The sequence below is a fragment of the Chamaea fasciata genome, unplaced genomic scaffold, assembly GCF_029207755.1.
Source record: "Chamaea fasciata isolate MVZ Bird 193981 ecotype frontalis unplaced genomic scaffold, bChaFas1.0.hap1 SCAF_5, whole genome shotgun sequence".
In the NCBI taxonomy this organism is placed as follows: domain Eukaryota; kingdom Metazoa; phylum Chordata; class Aves; order Passeriformes; family Sylviidae; genus Chamaea; species Chamaea fasciata.
The window spans coordinates 17,762,592-17,783,947 of NW_027094090.1; the positions used below are offsets into that span (position 1 = coordinate 17,762,592).

The 21,356-nt window shown below is 33.8% G+C and overlaps 1 long non-coding RNA gene across 1 annotated transcript in view; it reads right to left on the bottom strand.

Moving 5' to 3' along the window:
• LOC136290130 (uncharacterized) overlaps positions 1–21,356 on the bottom strand; it is a 477,979-nt gene that overhangs the window by 137,037 nt on the left and 319,586 nt on the right. The gene's annotated exons all lie outside the window — the stretch shown is intronic.

Here is a 21,356-nt window from a genome sequence, read left to right on the forward strand (position 1 = left end):
AACAGTTTGGAAATAAGATCTAGTTCAATAATAATTTATATAAGAGCATTAAAAGCTTTCAGTAAATACAGGAGATAATTAAACTTGAAATTTGAAAAACAATGTCAATTGTAAAAGACTTTTCTATGACATTATTTAAAGTTAGTAAAAAAGTAGGTGATAAAAATGAAAAAAATTATGTTTTCTTGATCCGGAAAAAGATATCCATTTGCAGTTAGATGTTTGCATAGATTGTTTTCAAACTCTCTAATTTTTTATCCTGTGTCTGAAAGATTCTTGTCACCTTTCCAAATCACTTCTTTTCCCTCTTTTGTATAACAATACTAATGTAGCCTTTCCTATTGACAGCTAATTCCTTCTCCATGTAATACTGTATCTTCCCCATACTGCACCACAGTTTTGAGTTTTTTAGATCTGTAGGACAAAACCTCACAGCAATATCCAGCTAATTCTTTATATCTCTTACATTGTATAAATAAAAATATAAACAAGGAAACTCTGCATGCTCTTTGCTGTTAATCTTTCTGAATATTTTCTTTTCCTGGAGGCATAAAATTGCTAAAGAATTCTAAGGAAAGACAACATAAGCCCATTAGAACCAAACCACCAATTAGTGCCACTATCTGAGTTTCTTATTGATCCCTTGCTTTTTGTCCATTTACCCTGTACATTTCTAAAGGCATGGCTAATGTCTTTTTTTGTTCACATTGCAGTAGTTGAAGGATAGTATTTACCAGGCAATCATAAAAAAGAAAACACTACTAATAACCTCTCCCCCCATAAGCATATTGCAATAGCTGCAAGGGAAAAAATTACCTGAACAAATCTATTTCTGCAGAAAGTTTCTTTTCTTTTTTTGTGTACCAATTTGACATGCAGGAGCTGTTATTTATAAGGTAAATGGTATTTTTCCCAAAACTATCCTATGATCATTGTCTGTAGTTGATTTAGACTGTAAACTGAATTGTTTCTCTTCCATTCAGTAAGAGTTTAGGGTATCTGTATATAATTTTATTACTTGCAAGTGCTTCAGGTTCTGAAATAATCATCTTTTCCAGCATAGCTGAGAATCCAATTGTTTTTTCCATGTTTGCATCTTGAACAGGTAAATATATAACATTTCTTTGCTTAAATCAGTAAATGTTTCTTCTTGAGACTTTTACATACTTCGTGTTTTGACAGGAGATAATCTCTCCATTCCATGCTTTTACTTCTTTCCAGTACCTTTACACTGAATAAACATCCCACACTGATAATTTCCTCCTGTTACCAACAGCCCACACCTGATTCTTTACTGGGTCATTAACTTCAATCCAAATACTAATTGCAGAAAACAAACTGTACTCATAAAGATCAGACCTAAGAAGACTATGGTTTTTTCTTTCTAAATCTAGTATATTCATTCCATTTCATATTTTGAAGTTGGAAATAAAGCTAATAGCATGAAATAAATATTTTGTCACTTAGAGACTATTCCTCCACTCACTAAATCCTATAATTCCAGACTGTAAAAACTTATTTTATTAAGGTGGACTGTTGCCAGAAGTTTCTGAAACTTTACAAAAAATTTCCTTACCTCTTCTAGTGATAAGCTTATAATAATAAACTACACCCACTGTCAAATTGTAGTAGACATTCTTATCTGTGCATTCATCCATTTAAGATGAACAGTGCTTCCTGCCAATGACATTTAAAGAGGTGGTTTACTTTTGGATTAGACCCTACTTTTTGCTATCATATTTTTCTTCCAGATGGAATGGAAGTCAGAGAGAAAAGAAATCTGAATACACCCTGTTAGATTAGCTTGTTTAGCTTGGGGGTTTTTTTGTTTGTTTGTGTTTTTTGTTGTTTTGTTGTTTTTGTGGGTTTTTTTGGTTGGTTTAGGGTTTGGTTTTTATGGGGTTTTTGTTTGTTTTGTTTATGTTTTTTGTTTTAATCAGGAAAATATATTATAGGGCTCTTACTTTGGGTTGAAAGGATCCTTGCATTTGACAAAAAGCTGGTTTGGTTAAAAAGGATGGTTCTGCTCATGTTGGTTTTTACAAACCTCTGCTTCATATACCTGTAAATAGGAGTAATATCTGTCCCTTATATCTTCCCAGAAAAGATAAAAGGAGAAAACTCACCACGATTACACTATCATCTAAGTTTTCTAATTTTGTAAGCAGCTATTTACTATCCTGTTCCCATTGACTAGAATGAAATTCTAGGAACTGATTTTATTGACACCAGAAATATGTTTTATTTGTAGGTGCCTCTGTATCTCTCTAGCACTGTACAGAAAAAAAATAAGTATTTGGTTGCTTCCAAGACACTTATCTCTATATAAGTATTTCTCAGAGAAGTAACATCTTCGTATAAATTCCATACTCATGCTAAGATTTTCAAAGAACTGTCTTTCTCTTCTTATTCCTTCATAGATTCTGTAAGAAGACATTAGTAGGGATCATAATAAGACTTTAAAGTTATAAACTAAGATCAACACATTCTGCTCCATTCAGGTTTCACATTGTTACACGGAGACTGTGTCATTTCAAATAGAAATGAAAGAGTGAGATTGAATTATAATCTCTACATTACATGTCATTTATGAAGTAGCCACATTATAGAAATTACACAAAATTATGACATTTATGTTATTCTCAGACAGATGAAACAGAAGAAAGATGCTTACCTGGATATAATGAGTAGACACCATATTTCAGGCATTCTTCAGCGCAGCTAGGGAATCAGCTGGGATCATTTTGTGTTTCTTACACTGACACAGTGCAAAGTGACACAAGCAAGATAAAATCTTTACCTGAGTTTTTTGCATCAAAAAACAGTGAGTCTGCAAAAGAGAATTTATTCAATTGGACAATTCTATTGGACATGTAGAATATAAGACTTGAGAGCTAGGTTGTCAATCTAATTCCATTATTTTAAACACAGGTATGCTGTTGGTTGCTCTCATATCAAAACAATAATCTCAAAATGCAATAAAAATATTGAAAGTTCCTCTACAGCATTTTGTGCACAAAAGCTTAGAATTCATAAACTTAATATAGCTATGAGGACATGAGAAAAATCCTAGCAAGATAAAACCATTGAGTGACATATAGACAACCAGACTTATTTCAAAAATAGCTGGAGCATTGTCTATTTAAATTTAAGAAAACTCCTAAATCGATGTAAATTTTTTAATAGTAAAATTTCACCTGGCAAGATATATGTTATTTAACCCTCAACACAATGTAATATTATAACAAACCTATTACTTTTTCTTCAATGATTTTTTTTTTCAAATTCAAAAATGTAATCTTTAGGAGCTGTTTGCCACTAAAACTCATTAAAATTCTTTCTGAACTAGACAATTTTTTGACAACATCATTTCAGTTAACTGATCTGCTACAAGTGAAAGGTTACAGTCAATTTCATCATGGAATGACTTCTCCTGCTCAGTCCCTTTAATTTATTCAATAATGTGTAATATGTTGAAATACTTTTGTAATCCTAAATTATGACTGAATGATTCTTTTTGATTGCTTCTTAATGCTCAAAGCTATGTGTCCTTCCTAAAGCACATTGTCCTTAGATTATTCCTGAATTATTTTTGCACATAAGTCATTACTAACACAATTTTAAAATTATTAACAAGTCACAACTACAGTTTTATTTCAAGAACGCGTAATAGACCTTGAAAATTTTCAATGTCTGTGATGAAAATTGTACAAAACTTATTTTCACAGAATTCTTTCTTTAATTATTCTGTGACATAGATTGTCCTAATAATATTTGGAATATTTGGAAAAAAACACAACATATTAAGACAGGTCACAACAAGTTCCAGTTCTTTTTAAATGTGATGTCAAAAATATTTATGCTGCCATTTGAAACAGCTTTCCAGGTTCAAGGGAAGCCTTTCCCTTAGGAATTTTTTTATAACCAGTTGTCACATTCTCAGGTAGATGATAGTTTTAGAATTCTTAGGAGGAGTGTTATTAATCATTTTTTGAAACAATTTGTTCTCAGACAGAATGTTGATAAAAAATGAACAAAAGTAAATTGCAGGTGAATAAAGTTGGGTCAAAGTTATCTAGATGAAGAAGACAAAGACAGTCTAGCAATATTTACTGAGACATGAAAAACCCAAACCAAAACCCCACAACTAAACAGAAGTTCTTATGTTTTACAGGTTAAGACTTTTCCTTTACTTCCTCTGGAAAGTGTTTTTTTACTGTTGTATACATCTGTGATATCTTTGTGACTTTATTTTCATGAATCTTATCCTTGATTCTTTTGTGATATTATGTTCTGGGCATATGCAGATGGGGAAGAAATGCTGGAGGTTTTTTATATATCTTTCTGAAAATTGAAGCAATTAAGAAAAAAATTCAAGACAACAAAGATATAAACCTCCATCGTTCCCCAAATTTCTTTCAGCTGCAGTTTACATCACATTGTATTGTATTTATACAGCAATTATTCTAGGAATTCTCTTAGGATCAGCAAATTTTGTTTTAGAGAAGATGCATAATGTGATTACAACCCTAGAGTTTGCTAAAATGGATATCTTATCTTTTCCTGTGCATGAGACCCAGCACAAATTATCTTCTCTTTTGAGCCTTTTTCTAGTATGATAATTCCTTTGACCATGAAGGTTCATTTTACCTATGAAAATACACATGAAATGTCTGCTCTGACCCTGATTCTTGATCAGTAACAGTCACACGCTTCTTGTAAGCAATTAGTCCACATTTTTTCCTCTTCATGTCTGTGAATGAACTAAAGGCCTTTTTTCTTGTATGTTGTACTGTTTCTATTTCTAACTAGAAGAAAATTTCACTTTAATACTTTCAATTAATAAAAAAGGAAAATAATTCAAAATAACCTTGAAAATTTGGCTGAATATATATGAATAATTATCAAGAAAATACTTCCTTCTAATTATGTTTTCTGTTGTTTTTATTTGCAATGCATTCCAATGTTTGTATATGCACATGTACACACACAACTTAAGGTATGTGTATTCTGTTAAATTATTAAGAACTGTAACACCTATTCAAATTCACAGGGTTTCTCTTCATGTACTACCATGATATGAAATAACTGTTGAGAAAATTGGTTCTATTTCCTTTCATTTTTAAACAGTAATTTAGCTAAGAGAGGTTGTGCTAATTATCTCTGCACAAGCTGTTCAAGTCATTCTAGGTAAAAAGTCTGCAATTTATCCCTGACTAACTGTATTGATTTCTCCCTTGCCAGCTATAATCAGATAAATAAACCAATAAGCAACACTTGTTCTTATCATCTCTGCAGTTCAACAATACTCAGCTTAATTTACTGCTTTCTGGCAAACATCCCTGCAGAAGTTACCCTTTTCATATCTAACTGGCATATGAGCTAGCTGCTCATACCTAATATATCATTTCCCTAATAGCAGAAAAGTAAAGCAAAGTGAATCCCTAAAGACCATACGTCTGCTTTGGGAGTCACATTCCACTGCTTTAGTCTTGCTTTAAATCAATGTTTGCATTGTTTGGGTTTTTAACATCCTAATTTGCTGGTAATAACAGCTGTTCTCTTAGCTTATGCATGGATATACTTATTTACTCTTCTCTCAGCTGCAAGCAATGCTGTATTTTTGAGAGATTAATTCTAAAATATTTCAACATCCTTGGATTTGACTCTGCTGTTTTTGATTTCTCTTTCTCTTGGAAAGCAGGAAGCTTTGAATGTCTCTTTCTTGTTGACAGAGCCCTGACACCGCTGAACATGTTACCAGGCCAACCTTTTGAAAAGGTAGATCTAAGATAAGTAGCAAGCATGGAAATTTGTTTTAATATTTAGTCCTTTTCTAACTGTGGGCTGGTTTGAAAGAGATTTATATTAGCTATGCAACTATGACTCAACCAGAGTAGCACCTTTCTCTTGGATCTTTAAGTGAGAAAGTCTAACTCTGCAGCTGAGGTATAGAAAATATACCTTAAATTTCCTTCTTTATTTAAAGTGTATGAGAGGTGAAAACCTAGATCTTCTACATCTAGGTAGCTCATTATATCAAAATGTATTCTCTTCACCTTAGACATTTAATTAAGGAACACACAGTAGGAGTGGTAAGATATGCAACAATAATTCTTAGATATCTTAAACACCTCATAGATATCTTTATTCTACAATATTAAAGCCAATTGATTTTTTTAAAGATAAAAGATGTTGAGATCTCTACTTCTGTTTCAGAGGGAATAAAACAGTTATCAAGATCTAGAATGTGTTTTTTTCTCAGAAGAAAGCATGTGACTTTTCATCCACCCCTCTGCATTTTGTACATGAACTGAACTTCACTCTAGGGAACACGATAGGAAAAGTACATAATTTATTTTTAAATAAATTTCCTTTTTCACTTTTTTTTTAAGTGTTGGATTAGATTTACTGTTTACCAGTATTCATTACATAGCTGCAAGTGAGACTGCAATGAGTAACTGGGTTGGCTTTGGAGTTTCCGGCTTAAGATTTTCATCACATATATTCCCCAGGCTTTTCCTTTTGGAGTTTAACCTTTTAGAGTTCTTTTACTTCAGTGCTATGATTTCAAGGATTTATACTCAAATTAGCCGTAATATATGTTTGCACCTTTTTCCGGATTTGCATTACAGTTGCACTTTTTTTCATGTTTGTATATAATGTAGGGAAAAGGTCTATACATTCAAGATCTAAGTCCAAGTAGAATAGATGTCAGGTTAGTTTTGGGGCCTTTTTACGCATTCAAACGCAGCAATAATTGTTAGAATGGTAGTTTGAACTAGCTTATACAAGACTTCTACACCTCCAGCAATAAAAACAAGGTGAGAGGAAGAGGTTAAGGTAATCAGAGAAGTTACAAAATGTCCAGAGAAATATTATCATGGATTATTTTGTGCCAATGAAAATTCAGAAATTTGCATTCTGGACCAATGTGAATGGTATGTCAACAGTCCCTTTAGAAGTAAGATTGAAGTAGGGCATCATACTTAGTTCTGTCAAAGTACATTAAGATGTAGTGATGTTTTCCACTGGGATGACTAATTTTTTAAAATGTGGTGATGCCCCAAAACTGTCACATTTGGCTACCATATGTTTTATGGTTATTATCCACAGAGACCATAAGAGTAAAAAATGGAATGTAGTGAATGTAGTGAGGATTTATTTTAAAACTTACTGGCTTTATTTGGAAAAAAATATTCCTACTATTCTCCGGCAGAACTTTTCAGTATTAACTGACTATTGCAGCCTTGTGTTGTACCACTTAGCAAAAATACTTTGCAAGTTGCAAGTGGCAGCAGCTCACATTAAAATACAGTGTAAAATTTTCAGCGTCATTTCCCTTTACAAGAATTCTGAGATTTCCCAAGCCCAAAATTCATCTATGCCTCACTCCATCCACTTTTCTAATTTGGAAATTATCCACCTGGTCTGAACTACTGTTCCTGCTGTAAGTGGTAAATCACTGACATGTGCCCCTGCAGGACGGTAGTGTGACCCCTGTATTCATTAATGGTTGTCTGTTCTCCTTTTGCAGCTGGGTTAACTAGCAGTTTCATTGTAAATCTAAAATATTACAGAAAGTGGCATTTGTGTTATAATAACCTTTGTAACCCTCTGACAGCTCCTCCAACCTGGAGCTCTGAACATGGTTTAACATTTTCAGATAAATTACTACAGTTTTCCAGGGTTATAATATGTGCTTATAAGGATTTTTAATACAGGTCCTCCTTCGGTGTCCCAGAACACAGTAGCAAAATACCATTAAATTATGGATCAGGATTGGGCTCCTATTGCACAAAGCGTAAAATTGACATTGTTTTGCTCATTTGCACAGCAGCCAAATTCCCTTAAAAAATGCAACAGTCCTGTAAGTGAAATGTGTCCTCTCTCCCTCTTTATAATGTTAATAAATTCTAGACCAATAATAAAAGATTCTTTCAAATTTCATACTCAGTCAAGAAATTGTTAAAGATTCCTTTAACTCATTTGAGTCTCAGACATAAAACAGTTTTTTGAACTCTGCTGTCCTATGTCAGTATCTCAAACTGTTAAGTCACTGTGATTCATGCTCCAGTATTACCTGCCTTACTTTTACATTGGGATTGTTGGTACTCCTGCAGGAGTCTAAAACATAACTAAATACATGCTATAACCCTAATGGAATATATTGGTCCAATATAAAAAAATTGGATCAATTTCTTGGCCTGATGTACAGAGGTAGGCAAAAATTGGTAGCTTACTGTCCTCCTTGGCCCTAAAAACATGAAAAGAGTGAGAATAATTATATAGAATCTCAAACAATCATTGCCACTGCTGAAGTTTGTACATCAAGGTTAAAATGACTCATTCAATATGCACATAAACTGAAGACCAGATTTTCAAAAGAAATTATCTTTTGCTTCAGCAATTAAAAAGAATATGGATTTTCATAAAACCCAAGTACCCAGCTTGCCAAGTATCTCACACAATCTGGTTGCCAAGTTTTGTAAGCTGTTTTAAAAGTACAATGCTGCAGAAACTAATTGCTGCTTTTATAGTTGTACAAAAAAGTTTTTTGCACCTTGTTTCTGAGAGGAACAGAAATAAATTGAGATATTGACCATATTTACTGCATCCATGAAAGTTTCTTCGAAGTTAGTGCACAGGAATGTATTGTTTCGGACACCATCAATGGCTTGTGGCAGAGAGTACTGGTAAATAATACCTGGTTAGGATGTAGGTATCTTGGTAACTAACTTTGTATGTCTCATCAAATGAATCATATTCTAGTTGCACTATATACATAGGAATTCAGGAAGGAAGTAAAATGATGAAACAAAATATTTACTTCCTTACACTATTTCATTTGTAATAACCTTACAGTATTTTTTACAAAAGTGTGGTTAATTGTCAGTGCTGCTAACTCCAGGAAGTCCTGTCATGCTCACAGTGCCTTGAAACTTGGCAAGCAAGCCTGTGTCTGCCTCTGCCCCTTATTTCATTTTCACCACTGAGCTTCCCATGCTTATTGGTTTTATTTAGAACGTATTGAATACCATTTTTGTACCTGTTTTAGTGGAAGGTATTTGTGGCCATGCAGAGGTGTGGGAGGAGTGGGCTGGAGCTGTTATTAAAGGCCCTTTGTAAACCAAACCATTCTGTGATCTATTATTTTATGATTCTTTTTTTTTTTACTGGGATGCTGTCAGAAGGAACATATTCATCTTTTGGGAGACTCAGTTAGGATGGAGATGGAGAAAAATAAGTATTGAAACTGCCTCTCCTAGAAAGATTGTTACATATAGAATACATTTTGCGCATCTAATCCTTTATGTTTGGTTTATGTATTCATTTCTTTCCATTTATAATTTTCCCACTTTTAAACTCTGATTTTAAGATTAGAGCTTAATACAGCAGTAGCCATTTCTTTTCTTATTATAGCTAATCAGCTTTCAGTTCTGATGGTTTCTTCTGTCTTCCAGACATTCAGCTCACGGATTTTGAGCTTGTGCCACCACTCTTGCTGACATCAAAACTACTTATGTATTTTTTCAAAGCAATAATCTACAACACAGAAGAGATTATGCAATTAAACACTGTCAGGGCCCTGAATGGACCAAGATACCTTGTAACATCTTCCTGCTGTCCTTGGGAGCTCAGCTGCCAATATTCAAGGTCAGCTTTAATTTTCTTTAGCTGTGTGACATGGGATCACACGACCAGAGGTGAGCCGTGAGAAGGAGCTGTGGAGTCTGTCTCCTTTGTTTGGGAGTTGTATTCAAACTGAGGCCCTAACTCTATGTCCTTGTGTGAGTTCTGTCCATTCTGCACCTCTTCCCAGCACCGCCCCTGCTATCCCTGACCTGGATTTACTGACTTTGCTTCCTAGCCTGATCTCAGACACACATGGGCATGGCTGGCATTCACAGGGCTGTTTTCTGGACTCTCACACTGAAACCTCCGCTCTTGTTGCCTTGTGGACAGTGTCCCTCGTGGGTGGGATCACTGCCCTGCCACCATTGTCACTCCTGTCTCCCCTTTTAGTGCAGCCTGCCCCTGCTGTCACGTACAGTAACATGCTCTGTGACACCACATTAGGAAATGCAACAGCTAAAATAAGATGCAGTATAATGTTCTGAAGTGTACTTTTTAGCAGAGTGTGTGACTATTTCTGAAATGGAGAGGGTGTTTTTGGATAAGGACTAATCTTTACTACAGCAAGTTCATGGCAATAGCTTAATCCTTGAATACAGAGCACAGATGCATAACATGGGACACTTTTAACAGAAGTGACGTCTGTTACTTTGCACTGAAGTAGTTCTAAGAAAAAATATGGTCAAATATTTTTCAATATATTCTTTGACAGTAAATAGTTTCTCCTTTCTCTGTTAAGTGTTTTCTCATTCTGCTGTGCATGGAATTAGGGAAGAGAGAAGGGGAAACCTTAAATAATAACAAAAATGGCAAATATCACATGTTAATGTGAAAAGCTGCTAGACTTGAAGCCAGAAAATAACTATGTGAGATAATGCAGAAAAACACCTTCTGACACACCTGACAAGTGAAACCAGTTGTGTCTTAAGGCACTGGTGTTGGTAAGGGCCTGGAGAAGAGCCCGAATAATATTTCAAAGCAAAAAAGCTAGTATAAACCACGAAATTTCCTCATCCAAAACTGTTGTTTTTCTGGTAAAAGAATTAACATTTGAAACTGTTGTTCTTAATACTGTTGTTCTTAATATTGCAATGCAAATAAGCTGTACACATGTTTAATAGTTCATTATAAAGAGGTTATTAGTAAATTGCAGAAAATCTTCCTAGAGGCAGCACTTTCAAGAACGAAAACCAGTATTTAGGCTCTTGCATCATAAGTGGATAAGCCAACAAGCAGTCATCAGACCTTTAGGAACTGTTTTGAAAGTAGCTGCTTCAGGCTTGAATCCTCTTTTATGTTTAATATGTTAATTTGAGATATCTGATCTCTGAAAGTCTCTTTTTCATAGATCAGTTTGCAGAAGAATAAGAAAGTAATCTTTTTTGTTTATTTGAGGAAACAAGATTTCTTCCTCCGGAATCTCACTGTCTAGTCTCTTCCACTCATATATGATCATATAGATATGTAATTTCTGCCTAAAGCCTGAATTTATTGAAGTGTTCACTGTCAAAACTTGTGGTTAAAGATGCAGAGTTACAAACATGGAAAAAAAAAATCCTATCCAGACTGATACAATTAACGCTGATGAATCTTTCTGGTGGTGTTTGGCAACATTAAATGATCAAAGGAAATAAGAGATTCTATCAGTTTAAAGTCTATCTCCACTTGGGGGCTTTGCTTATAGAGTTGTTTTCAAAAGCCTCTGTACTTCAGATTAAATTTTTAAGTAAATTAGCTAAAGTGTTAGTTAATCTGATTTCCCTCCTTTCTCTCTGTTTAGAAAAGCCCAATCTGACAGGATTTAGCTCTTGTGCAGTTGAGCAAAAAGAATGGATGGGTGCCAGTGTGGAGGAAGAAAGAGCAGTCGATGCTCAAGGAGGGTAAGAGGCTGCTGGGTTCTGTTCTCGAAACCGGTTGGGAATTTTAGGGTAAATAGGCACTGGAAAAAAAGTAGAAATAATTTAGAAAGAAAATGCCTGATATGACCTTCCTTCACAGAAAAAAATTCACTGGCCATGAAATTGCATCATCTGTCTCTCTCTGGATCCATGAACTTTGAATCTTTTGCTGAAGAGTATTTTACTAAGAGAGATAAAAGTGCTCTTTTTCTCCATCCCTTCTCCAAGTCTGATCTAGCTTCATTGTTGAAACAACTTCTTGAGGAATGGATTTTGTGACTTCAGATGTAGTTGTGGTGGAAGAACAAGAAGGTCTATAGGCAGGAGGGATTCATGCACCAGAGTATGTAAGTTCGGACAATGCAACCATAGCTGTAGTGGTGAAGCTGGATTGGTGAAACAAATGAAACATTGGGTGCCACAGAAATCATAGAACATCTTATTTTCTTTACATGTAAACAGGTATGTTAGAACCAGACTCTCCTTTCTACAAAATTATAATATATTTTATACTGATTTAGCCTGCTGGTTCCATATTTCAGATGGAAAGCAGAACTATTTTTTGCTTGACTATTGAATTTCACTTCATTTTATGAAGCATGTTACAAACTGCTGTAAAAGTTTGAAAGCAGAAACATAAGACTTCAAGTTCTGAATATATGCTGGAAACCACTGAATTCATAGCTAACAGAGAAAATTATGGTGTGTCTTGAAGGAGTAATGCCTCCTGTTATATACTTTGGAAGTAGGCATAGGGAAAAGGTCAGAATTGATGTACCATGGCAAGAAAATTACCCTAGGTGCTGCAAAAGGTAATTTCTTTCCACAGGGAGATGAATCCATGGATTAAATTCTGTTGAATTTAGCCTCAGCTCTGATAATTATCCATGCACTATTCAGCTATTCACACAGGAATTAAATGAAGTTATCCTGGATAAATCAAAATACTCAGGCATTTTCTTAAACAACAAGTTTAGACAATTACAAGGTATATATCTGTTATAACTTGAATGTATTCACACAATACAATGATCACAAAAACCTAAACCTGACAATAATAAATATCAGTTTACTTTAATGCATCAGTTTCCTCAATTGATTCTATAGAACTATCCACATGGTTAAAAAGAAACATTTTTTTATCTTTCCCCTCTGTGGCTATAATTAAGAGCTTACAAAAGCTGCACTTAAATGAACAGGCAAAAAAATAAACTTTTTGGTACTTGATAGTAATGTAAACAAAATTTAACATGAAAACTATAGATCAATTTAGAAATTCCTGCTAAGGATTGAATCTGATTTATGTCTCAATAAAATCAGATTAATTGAATTGATGACAGTTTAGGGTTTTATCTTAAAAGATATAATAATAATACAATGCAGATATATGAAAAACATACATTAGGAAGTGTTAGCAGTAGTGAATGAGTGATGTACTTCAAAGTACATGAGTATTCTGGATTCTTTGAGATCAAGTCAATCCTAGGGGAGCTAGGATTTCACAGACATATAAGACATACACATCTTCACAAGAGTTAGGGCTTTATACATCATTGATCTCCAAAAATAAAATAAAGGAATGAATACTTCTATAATTGGTTCCTCTTAGGTTCTAGTCAACAAAAACAAAGAAGTTGATAGAAGCTACAGAAAAAAATGCAAAAGTAAAAAAAAATTTGAAACTTGGTTTCGTAATGAAAGTATCAAATTATCTAATAAGGAAAAGAGATTGAATAGTCCTTCAGAAAACCTGCCAAAACAGATGACTTAATAAAGAAATACCATTATTAACACAGCAGTATCTTAACATAAGTTACCACATTTAGGAAGCAGTTTGACAAGGCCACTAAACCCTGGCTCATTTTCCACCTTTAAATATGTTAAGGTGTTATCCAAGTTTCTTGGACAGCTCTCAAATTCTCTAGCTGAACTATGAGTATATATTAACCTTTAGAGTTTATTGGTTTTAATTAGTTTTCCTGGCAGCAATGACAGTGAAGGGATACAAAATTCACTGAAACACATGATATCTCAGGGTATTCTAATAACTTTCCTTGACCAGTAATTCTTGAACAATTTAAAAATGTTGCCAATATACACACGTCCTTTTTGTGAAAGCAGTGCATCTATAAAGTAATTTTATTTTGTGTGAAATACAACAAAGCATGGCAATTTTTTACTGCTGTTTGAGTAACAAAACTTGTTAACAGGGTTAATCAAAGGCATATGTAGAAAAAGAAAGAAGACAGCAGAATATACAGCAACAAAAGGAATTAAAAAAATAAGAAGTTAAGAATGAAAAGAACGTATGGAAGAGGAAAACATCCAATCATTAAGGGTGTACAGAAATAGAATTACAAATTCAAAGGAAGTCAGATTGGAAAAAAAATGAAATGTCACACACATACACACACATACAAAAAAGTAAATAAATTTTAAAAGACAATGCAAAATGAAATAAATATGGGGAAAAAATGAAACTGTCCATTTTAGGGGTTGGTTGGGTGGCAAAGGAATGGAAGATGGATATATGCATAGAAGAATGCCTGAGGGAAAAAACCCACCAAACACAAATTTAAGCCAGTCTCCCGAAAATTCAGGGTACTTTAATTGTGTAATGCCAGAGAAAGTGAGAGGCATATTGTTTATTCATCATATGGACAATGGAAACAGCATGTGAACATACATGGTAGGCCACTGAATGCCTTTTGAAATCTTATTTTATGCCATTCATTTATTCTGTGCTGTGGAAAAACAGTAAATATTTTGTCACTTTGCTACAGGTGTTGTTTTCTGAGGTGGAGTAGAAACAAACAAGAAAAGTCTGCTGGTTCTAGGAATGATGAGATAGAAAATACCAATGGATGTCTTCTGCCTGTAATAAAACTTAGAGGTGTTTAATACGAGATGCTGTTTTCCTTTCCCCTCTGACTTAGCAACTTGCAATGTTTTACAGTATAACTTGTGTCACTCTTACTGAGGATTAACATCATATCAGAAAACCTTAAGCCCATTAGTAACAAAAATTTGCAAGATCAGCTAAAATGTGTCTATTTGATCACCATGATGACTGCCTCCACTTGATTAATACAGTCAGCTTAGACTACTGAGATGCAAAAAGAAGCAGTTTTTATACATTCAGCTTTATCCAGAGGCCATCATTTCTAAGTCTTTTCTGGCACCTGCTACAACATAGAAATTGAAAAAGTTGAAGGCAACAATTTTTCATTTTGAAAAGTCTTTTTTTTAAATTTAGAAGATGTGTATTTAATAGCACACCTGAAGCTAGAATATTCTATTTTATGTTTCAACAGTAACTAATTTATAGTGACATTTTAGATTTAGGATAAAAGAGAGTACCTTTAGCTGGAAAGAAAACTTTTTAGCATTTTGTAGCATTGTCACAAATTGCATTTTCATGTTTAATTATGACTCAAAATATCAGTATATTTAAGTTGATGTGAAGTATTGGAAGTAAGTTATTAATGATGGTGTAATTGTCATATCCACATTTAGTATTTGCAATTAAGACCTTTTTTGATTAAAATTTATGTATAATTAATAGTGTTAAATTAGGTGAATCTCCGTAAGATTTTATTTACTTTTATTTTTAGAATTAAAGATAGTAAGTAGTGATTAGTGAAGAATTTGGGATATACACAAAGTTCAGAAGCTCCTAGAGTAATCTCAGTCTGGGATGAGAAAGTCAAACTGTAAGAAAGAAGACTTGTGCCATTGTATTTCTGATTCCATCAATAAGTTCTTTCACCCGTTGTACAAGTGACCCAAATTACTGGATTCACACATGAAAACAGTGCTTTACTTCTACTTCATATGTGCGTATTTCCAGAGAAAAACCTAAAACTATGTTTCCTTGTGAAGAATACCTCTGTTTTTCTATAGAGTGCACCCAACATGTGCAAATCAGGGAAACAATAGTATTTTGTGGCTTCAGGGTATTCTAGGTACATGGCAATGTCTTATGGACACTGCAGACTGCTTTTTCATCTCAGTGGTGAAGAATGATAAATGGAATTTTCAAAGGTGTTAAACATCAAGTGTTACAAAATTCCTGTTAAGTACTTCTTAGACTCTAATCATAATTATTCAATAGTATTTCAAGAGTATTTCCTTCAAGCAATGTTTTCTGATTTCTAGTTAGAAAATTAATTCAATCCAGTTGATGTATAATGATGAACTGTGTCTTTTTTCTGTAGTGGCCACTCATTATTCTTCCCTAAGAGATGGTTTATTTGGTTTTTTTATTAATCTCTTTATTTTCCTGCTATCCAGACTTCCACTGCTGGCAGAGACACAGGCTGCTAATTATGACAAAGTACATTCCATCTTAATACATGCAATCATTAAACACAGAAGGCTCAGTGTAAAATATTACCCCTGTAAAAATCATAATATAGTGACTATCATTGGCTGTGTTTCAAAACCAATTAAACAATGCCAAGCTACTTGAAGTTAAGATGGCTATAGGAAAAAAAACCTGAGAATGCCTTTCTTTCTGTGAACTCTTTCTACACATTTGACAGAAAGAAACAGAATAGAAATATGCTATAAACCTGTGTGACTGAAGGAAAGGTGGTACATGAAGCTGAATATCCACGAGATAGGTGGTAAGAGCCACTGAAGGCCTGAGAGGCACTGGAATATAAACAAATCTAAATATACAGATTGGAACACTATAGTCACAGAATCTCTAGGGTCAAATATGAAAGCAAACCGACAGATCAAACTAATGCTTTGTATATTAAAATAATATAAAAAAATATTTTCAGTTAATGTACCTTACTTCATAGTACAATGGTAAAGCACAGAGATAAATGTGGAGCAGACCTCATGTTTAGCTTCTAGTACCATCTATATATATTGTACATACAAATGCATTGTAAATTCTCTATATTTATTTATTTAAATAAGTTTTACTTGTAATAGACCATAGTTAAATAGAAATTAACAACTAAACAAAATAGATGGTCTTTTGAGGAGGAAGGATCAGAATCTGGGAGTCCATTAAAACATTTTTAGACTAAGTTCTTTCACAGTTCTTTGGGTAGGATACTTCTTTGGTGGAGAAGTGTAGCTTATTATGGGGAAGAGACAGAAGGCAATTATTGGCTGCCCTTTTTCACTTAGGGAATTCTTTGTCAAACTTAGGGATTAAAGATCCACTATGCTATTCTAGCCCTCAATGTTATTAAAAAGGCTACTTACTGAAAATATATTGTAGTTATTTTTTGTCTTTCTCTTATGCTTTCAACAGAATTTATTCAATTCCCTTGAATAAAATTTTCTATTTAACTCACTAAGAAGTGAAAATAAAAGTTAAGTTCTGGTTGGACAAAAGAATATCATGTAAACAAAACCCAGGCAATAGAAGTATTCATATTTCAATATTATTACTCTTTAAATTAGGAAAAATTAATAAAAACATCTGTATATCTAGAATTTGACAGTATTGATGCTTTACGCATGCTCAACTTAGTCACATTTTAGTGCACATTTAGAATAATTTTATAGAACAGGAAAGTTTAATTAAATTGAATAAAAAATTCTAAAAAATACAAGCAGATTCACTTAAAAATACAAAAATAACAGCATTTTAAAAAATTCATTATTTAGTGTGTCATGTACCTCACAACATTGGTGATTACCTTGATAATTAAATTTCTTTAATGTCTACAGCTATTGTGAATTATACTAATATGGCAATTTAACAGTATACTGAAAACATTGCATACATTAGTCCAGATAAAGGTTTATATTAAGGGGAAGTAAAACTACAACACAGAATAAGAAAATGGATTTCTGACAATTAAATTGCCAACGCCAGGGGAATACTATACATTTCTGCTACAGGCAAAGCACTGAAAGAAAGCATATGTCAGTTTGAATATACTTGAGGCTTGAGGAAGGCAAAAAACATAGCCATCAAATTTAATAATGGACACTGAGAAAAATTACTTCATGCCAAAATTTGATCTTAATGTGAATAATTATAAAATTATAATTTGGGCTTATTACAAAAATCTGGAGATACACTGTGCATGCTACCTTCAGGAGACAAGAAGCATGACTTGTTCTAATGAATATCTAATAATGAAAAATAACCTTCTATCCTACTTCTATGTTAACAGCCTAAGCACATTTTAAAAATTCTGTTTGCATGTTTACTTCACATACCAGGCTCAGAATTAAATTTCTAATAAAGAAAAATCCTCAATATTAGATCCCAATCTGAATTACCCTCAGAACAAAATCAGTCTCATTGCCCTTGTATGAAAATCAAGCAATAAAGAATAGGGAGAATATGTGTGCAGATACATATATCAGAGTTTCTCAACATGTCAGAAAACCATAAGTGAAGAAGAGTGAAGTTATACCTTCACATTTTTCTTCTCAATGATTTGTTACAGCCTAACAATTCTTTCATGCAGTGGTCTCTACATACTTTGTAAAGATATTAGAGGCAGGAAACATTTGTTGAGTCATTGCTTCACTATTTTTTTGCCATGGAAAATCATTCTTTATAGTACATTTACCTGAGATGACAGTCTTGGAACTAGGCCTATTGCCTAGAGTAGACTGCTTTTTAACAGACCAGGGGAACCCATCATTAGAGGGTGCTCAGCTGAAGTTCTATGAGCAATGTTTCTAAGGAGTGAAGGATTCTGGTCATGCCACTGCTTCATACTTAAGATGCTAAGGAAGAAAGGCTCCTGCAGTCATGACTTTCTCAGAAGACTGAGATCTTCTTTGAGATGTCTGATACTAATACTGTGCTTTTAGAGGTAATACTGCTAATACAGATTTACAATTCTTCTTCATGATCAAGGAGCCTGAATAACATATGGTGTATACTTGAGCTCTTGAGCACTCAAAGTTCTTTTTGTATGAAGTCATGCCCCTTTATCATTATATTTTCTTCTGAAACGTTTAGGACGCTGTGCCAGGGTGCTCTGTCTTGGATGCTCTGCTCTAGAATGTGATCAAGCAATTCCGACAATGTCCTATTTGGAAAGTTATTATTGGTGGATTGAGGGGGGCACCATATGCTGGTTTTGGTGTTGAATTATGCTAAATCCATTCTGGCAACTAACCCTGAGCTAACATTTTGATAGGGAAGCAAAGATTTGTCAGATGAGCTGCTAAGTTCACCTGGAGACATATAATTGGTAGTCATATCATTTTACACTATAAAATTCCACTTTCACACAGTTAGGTTCTTTCGACATGTTTTCTCTGAAGGGTATGAAGATTCCTCTTTTGGGTAGTAGATGCCCCCGCCCCTTCTCTCCAGGGATACTCTTTGGGGTTAAAGAACAAAATCTGTGCATGAGAAAACATATAGTGATTTATACCAATTTCTACTTAATAATTGTTTCTTTTTGTTATTAATTGCTTTGATATAGTGCACTATCATTTACTATATACTACAAGCTGTTCTAGCTTTTATGCTGTGTCATAAATAATTCTGATTAAGCTATTTTATCTAATCATTTGTCATAATAAATGATTTTATAAAAAATACATCTGATTTGCCAACTTTAACCTTGTCAGACAATGATATTTAAATTATTTACAAAATCTGGGACCATACTTTGGGTCCTCTCCCAGAAAGATTTTAAAAAGCAAGGTGGTCCTCTCTGCACCTCGTGGCTCAACATCAGGGTTTCTCTAACAAACTTTGAAGTTCCCACTCCACCCGAGACAGACACCTTGGTACATTTAGTAATACTAAAAAATGGACATCTTTTGAGGTTCAGTGTTGAGACTTATTTCTCATTTGTTCCACTCATGCTGGTCTTTTTATTTTTTCAACTATAAATTGCAATTTTTACTTTTCCAGAACATTCTGTTCTTAAGAGGTGACTTCTACAATTCAATACTCTTATAGTGATGGCTTTGACTTATATTGCATTATCCCCCTCTTTTTTGAGGTAAATAAGTGAAAGTATAGAGAAAGGAAATTACAAAACACAAAAGAATAATTGAAGCCTTTCCTGCAGTTACAATAAGTTGTTAGATTGTGAAGAATATAACAGTTTGTTGACCAGCATGGAAGAAAAACTGCATTTTTTCAAGTTTAGTAAAGAAAATACGTGATGATGTGTATTCATTCTATGTGTTATAATTTATGAATCTCCAGTCTGTGCAGAAATTACCATAGAGTATCACATATAAAATTATTTCAATTTTCTATGGGTGAGCATATTTGGATGTCTTAGAGGAAGCTGATTCATTCTAGCTGCCTTCCCAGAAGGGGTCTGAACTCATAGTGATATTCTGAGATATCCACCAGTCCTATAAACTTTGTCTTTGGTTTAACCAAAGGAATCTAGTTCCTACTCCAGTAAACTAATAGAAGTTCATATCCTCACTTAAAAAAAAAAAAAATGTAGAAAAAGCACGAATACTGTGACCTTTAAAATTTATTTCTTGAAAATAAATAGCTTTTTTATTTTTTACATCTCTAAGGATTAACTTTGGATTAAAATATTTATAAAACATTTCTCATGTTTTCATAGCCAAAGAATTTTCATTTATGATACTTTTCTGAAATCATCTCCAGTCAGTATTTTCCTATAAATTTTTCATTGGTCTTAAATCTGCCAAATCTACAATGCAATTATCAATGTTACTTAATAATAACTGAGTTATATCCAAAATAATTTTTTCAAAGAACCTATGAACCTCTGGCTATAGCAAAAAAAAACCCAGACAAACCAGACAAAAAAAACTCCTGGAGTTAAAAAAAAAAAAAAAAATCCTAGTAAAGGAATGTTTGGATAACTTGACAAAAATGAAAGACAGGCTAAAGGTTGAATGCTAATGCATGTCACTTGTATTGAAAGCTGTATGGAGACAAAGATTTATGGCAACTGGTAAGCTTTTAATTGGATCTTGATCAGGAAATACAAACACTGAGCATCTGTGGTCCAGTCGACAAGCCAAGCACCACGAGTGACCTCAGTCCTTGCTATGCCCTCTCTTGCAGGTGCCATTCTGGAGATACTCAGTGGTTTGGTGGAGCCAAGGTGGAACAGACAAAGCTCAGGGGATGGATGGGGGGAAAAGGGAGAAGAGTAATGCAGAGAGGTGTAAAATAGCAACTAACCAGGAGAATGAGACATTTAACCATAAATTAAGACTATTCAAGAAATAGCAAATACTGAGACAATATTTCTAGTGGTATGAGGATGGTGGTGATTACATTGAAGAACACTATCCGGAAAAATCTCTAAAGTCATAAAATACTGACCCAGAACGAAGAAGGGAAAGATCAGAAACAGATACAAATGGAAACTTGTCTGCTGTTTTTAACAAAATGTGGAAAACTAAGGATTTCCCTGAAATGCAAGTATGCACAGGACTTTAGATGCGATATCTTTAAATTTGAAGCTGTTCAAAATAAGAATCTCTCTTTTTCAGCTAAATTTTGTTTTGCTATCATTTCCTATGGGAAATGGTAGAGAAAAATTCAGCCATCAGTTGGACACATGGCTTTTATTTCATAGTAAAATTGTACAGACTATGCAAATGATCATTAATTGCTCTCTGGAGAACAGTGTGCCCCATTTTTGATCTATTGATTTATCCTGTTCATTGTTTTGAGAGGACAGAGGCATTGGAGGGACTGCACAGCATGCAGTTTGAACAGAGGTTTTCAAATAGAAGACACGTAGGAATGTAGTGTGTCACAAATTTAAGTTCCTCTGGTTTTTATACATCAACATATAATACAGCTTGAGTAAAGGTTGTGAAAAGTTTTTACCCACACAACACAATTGCTTTTGATTTTTTTTTTAT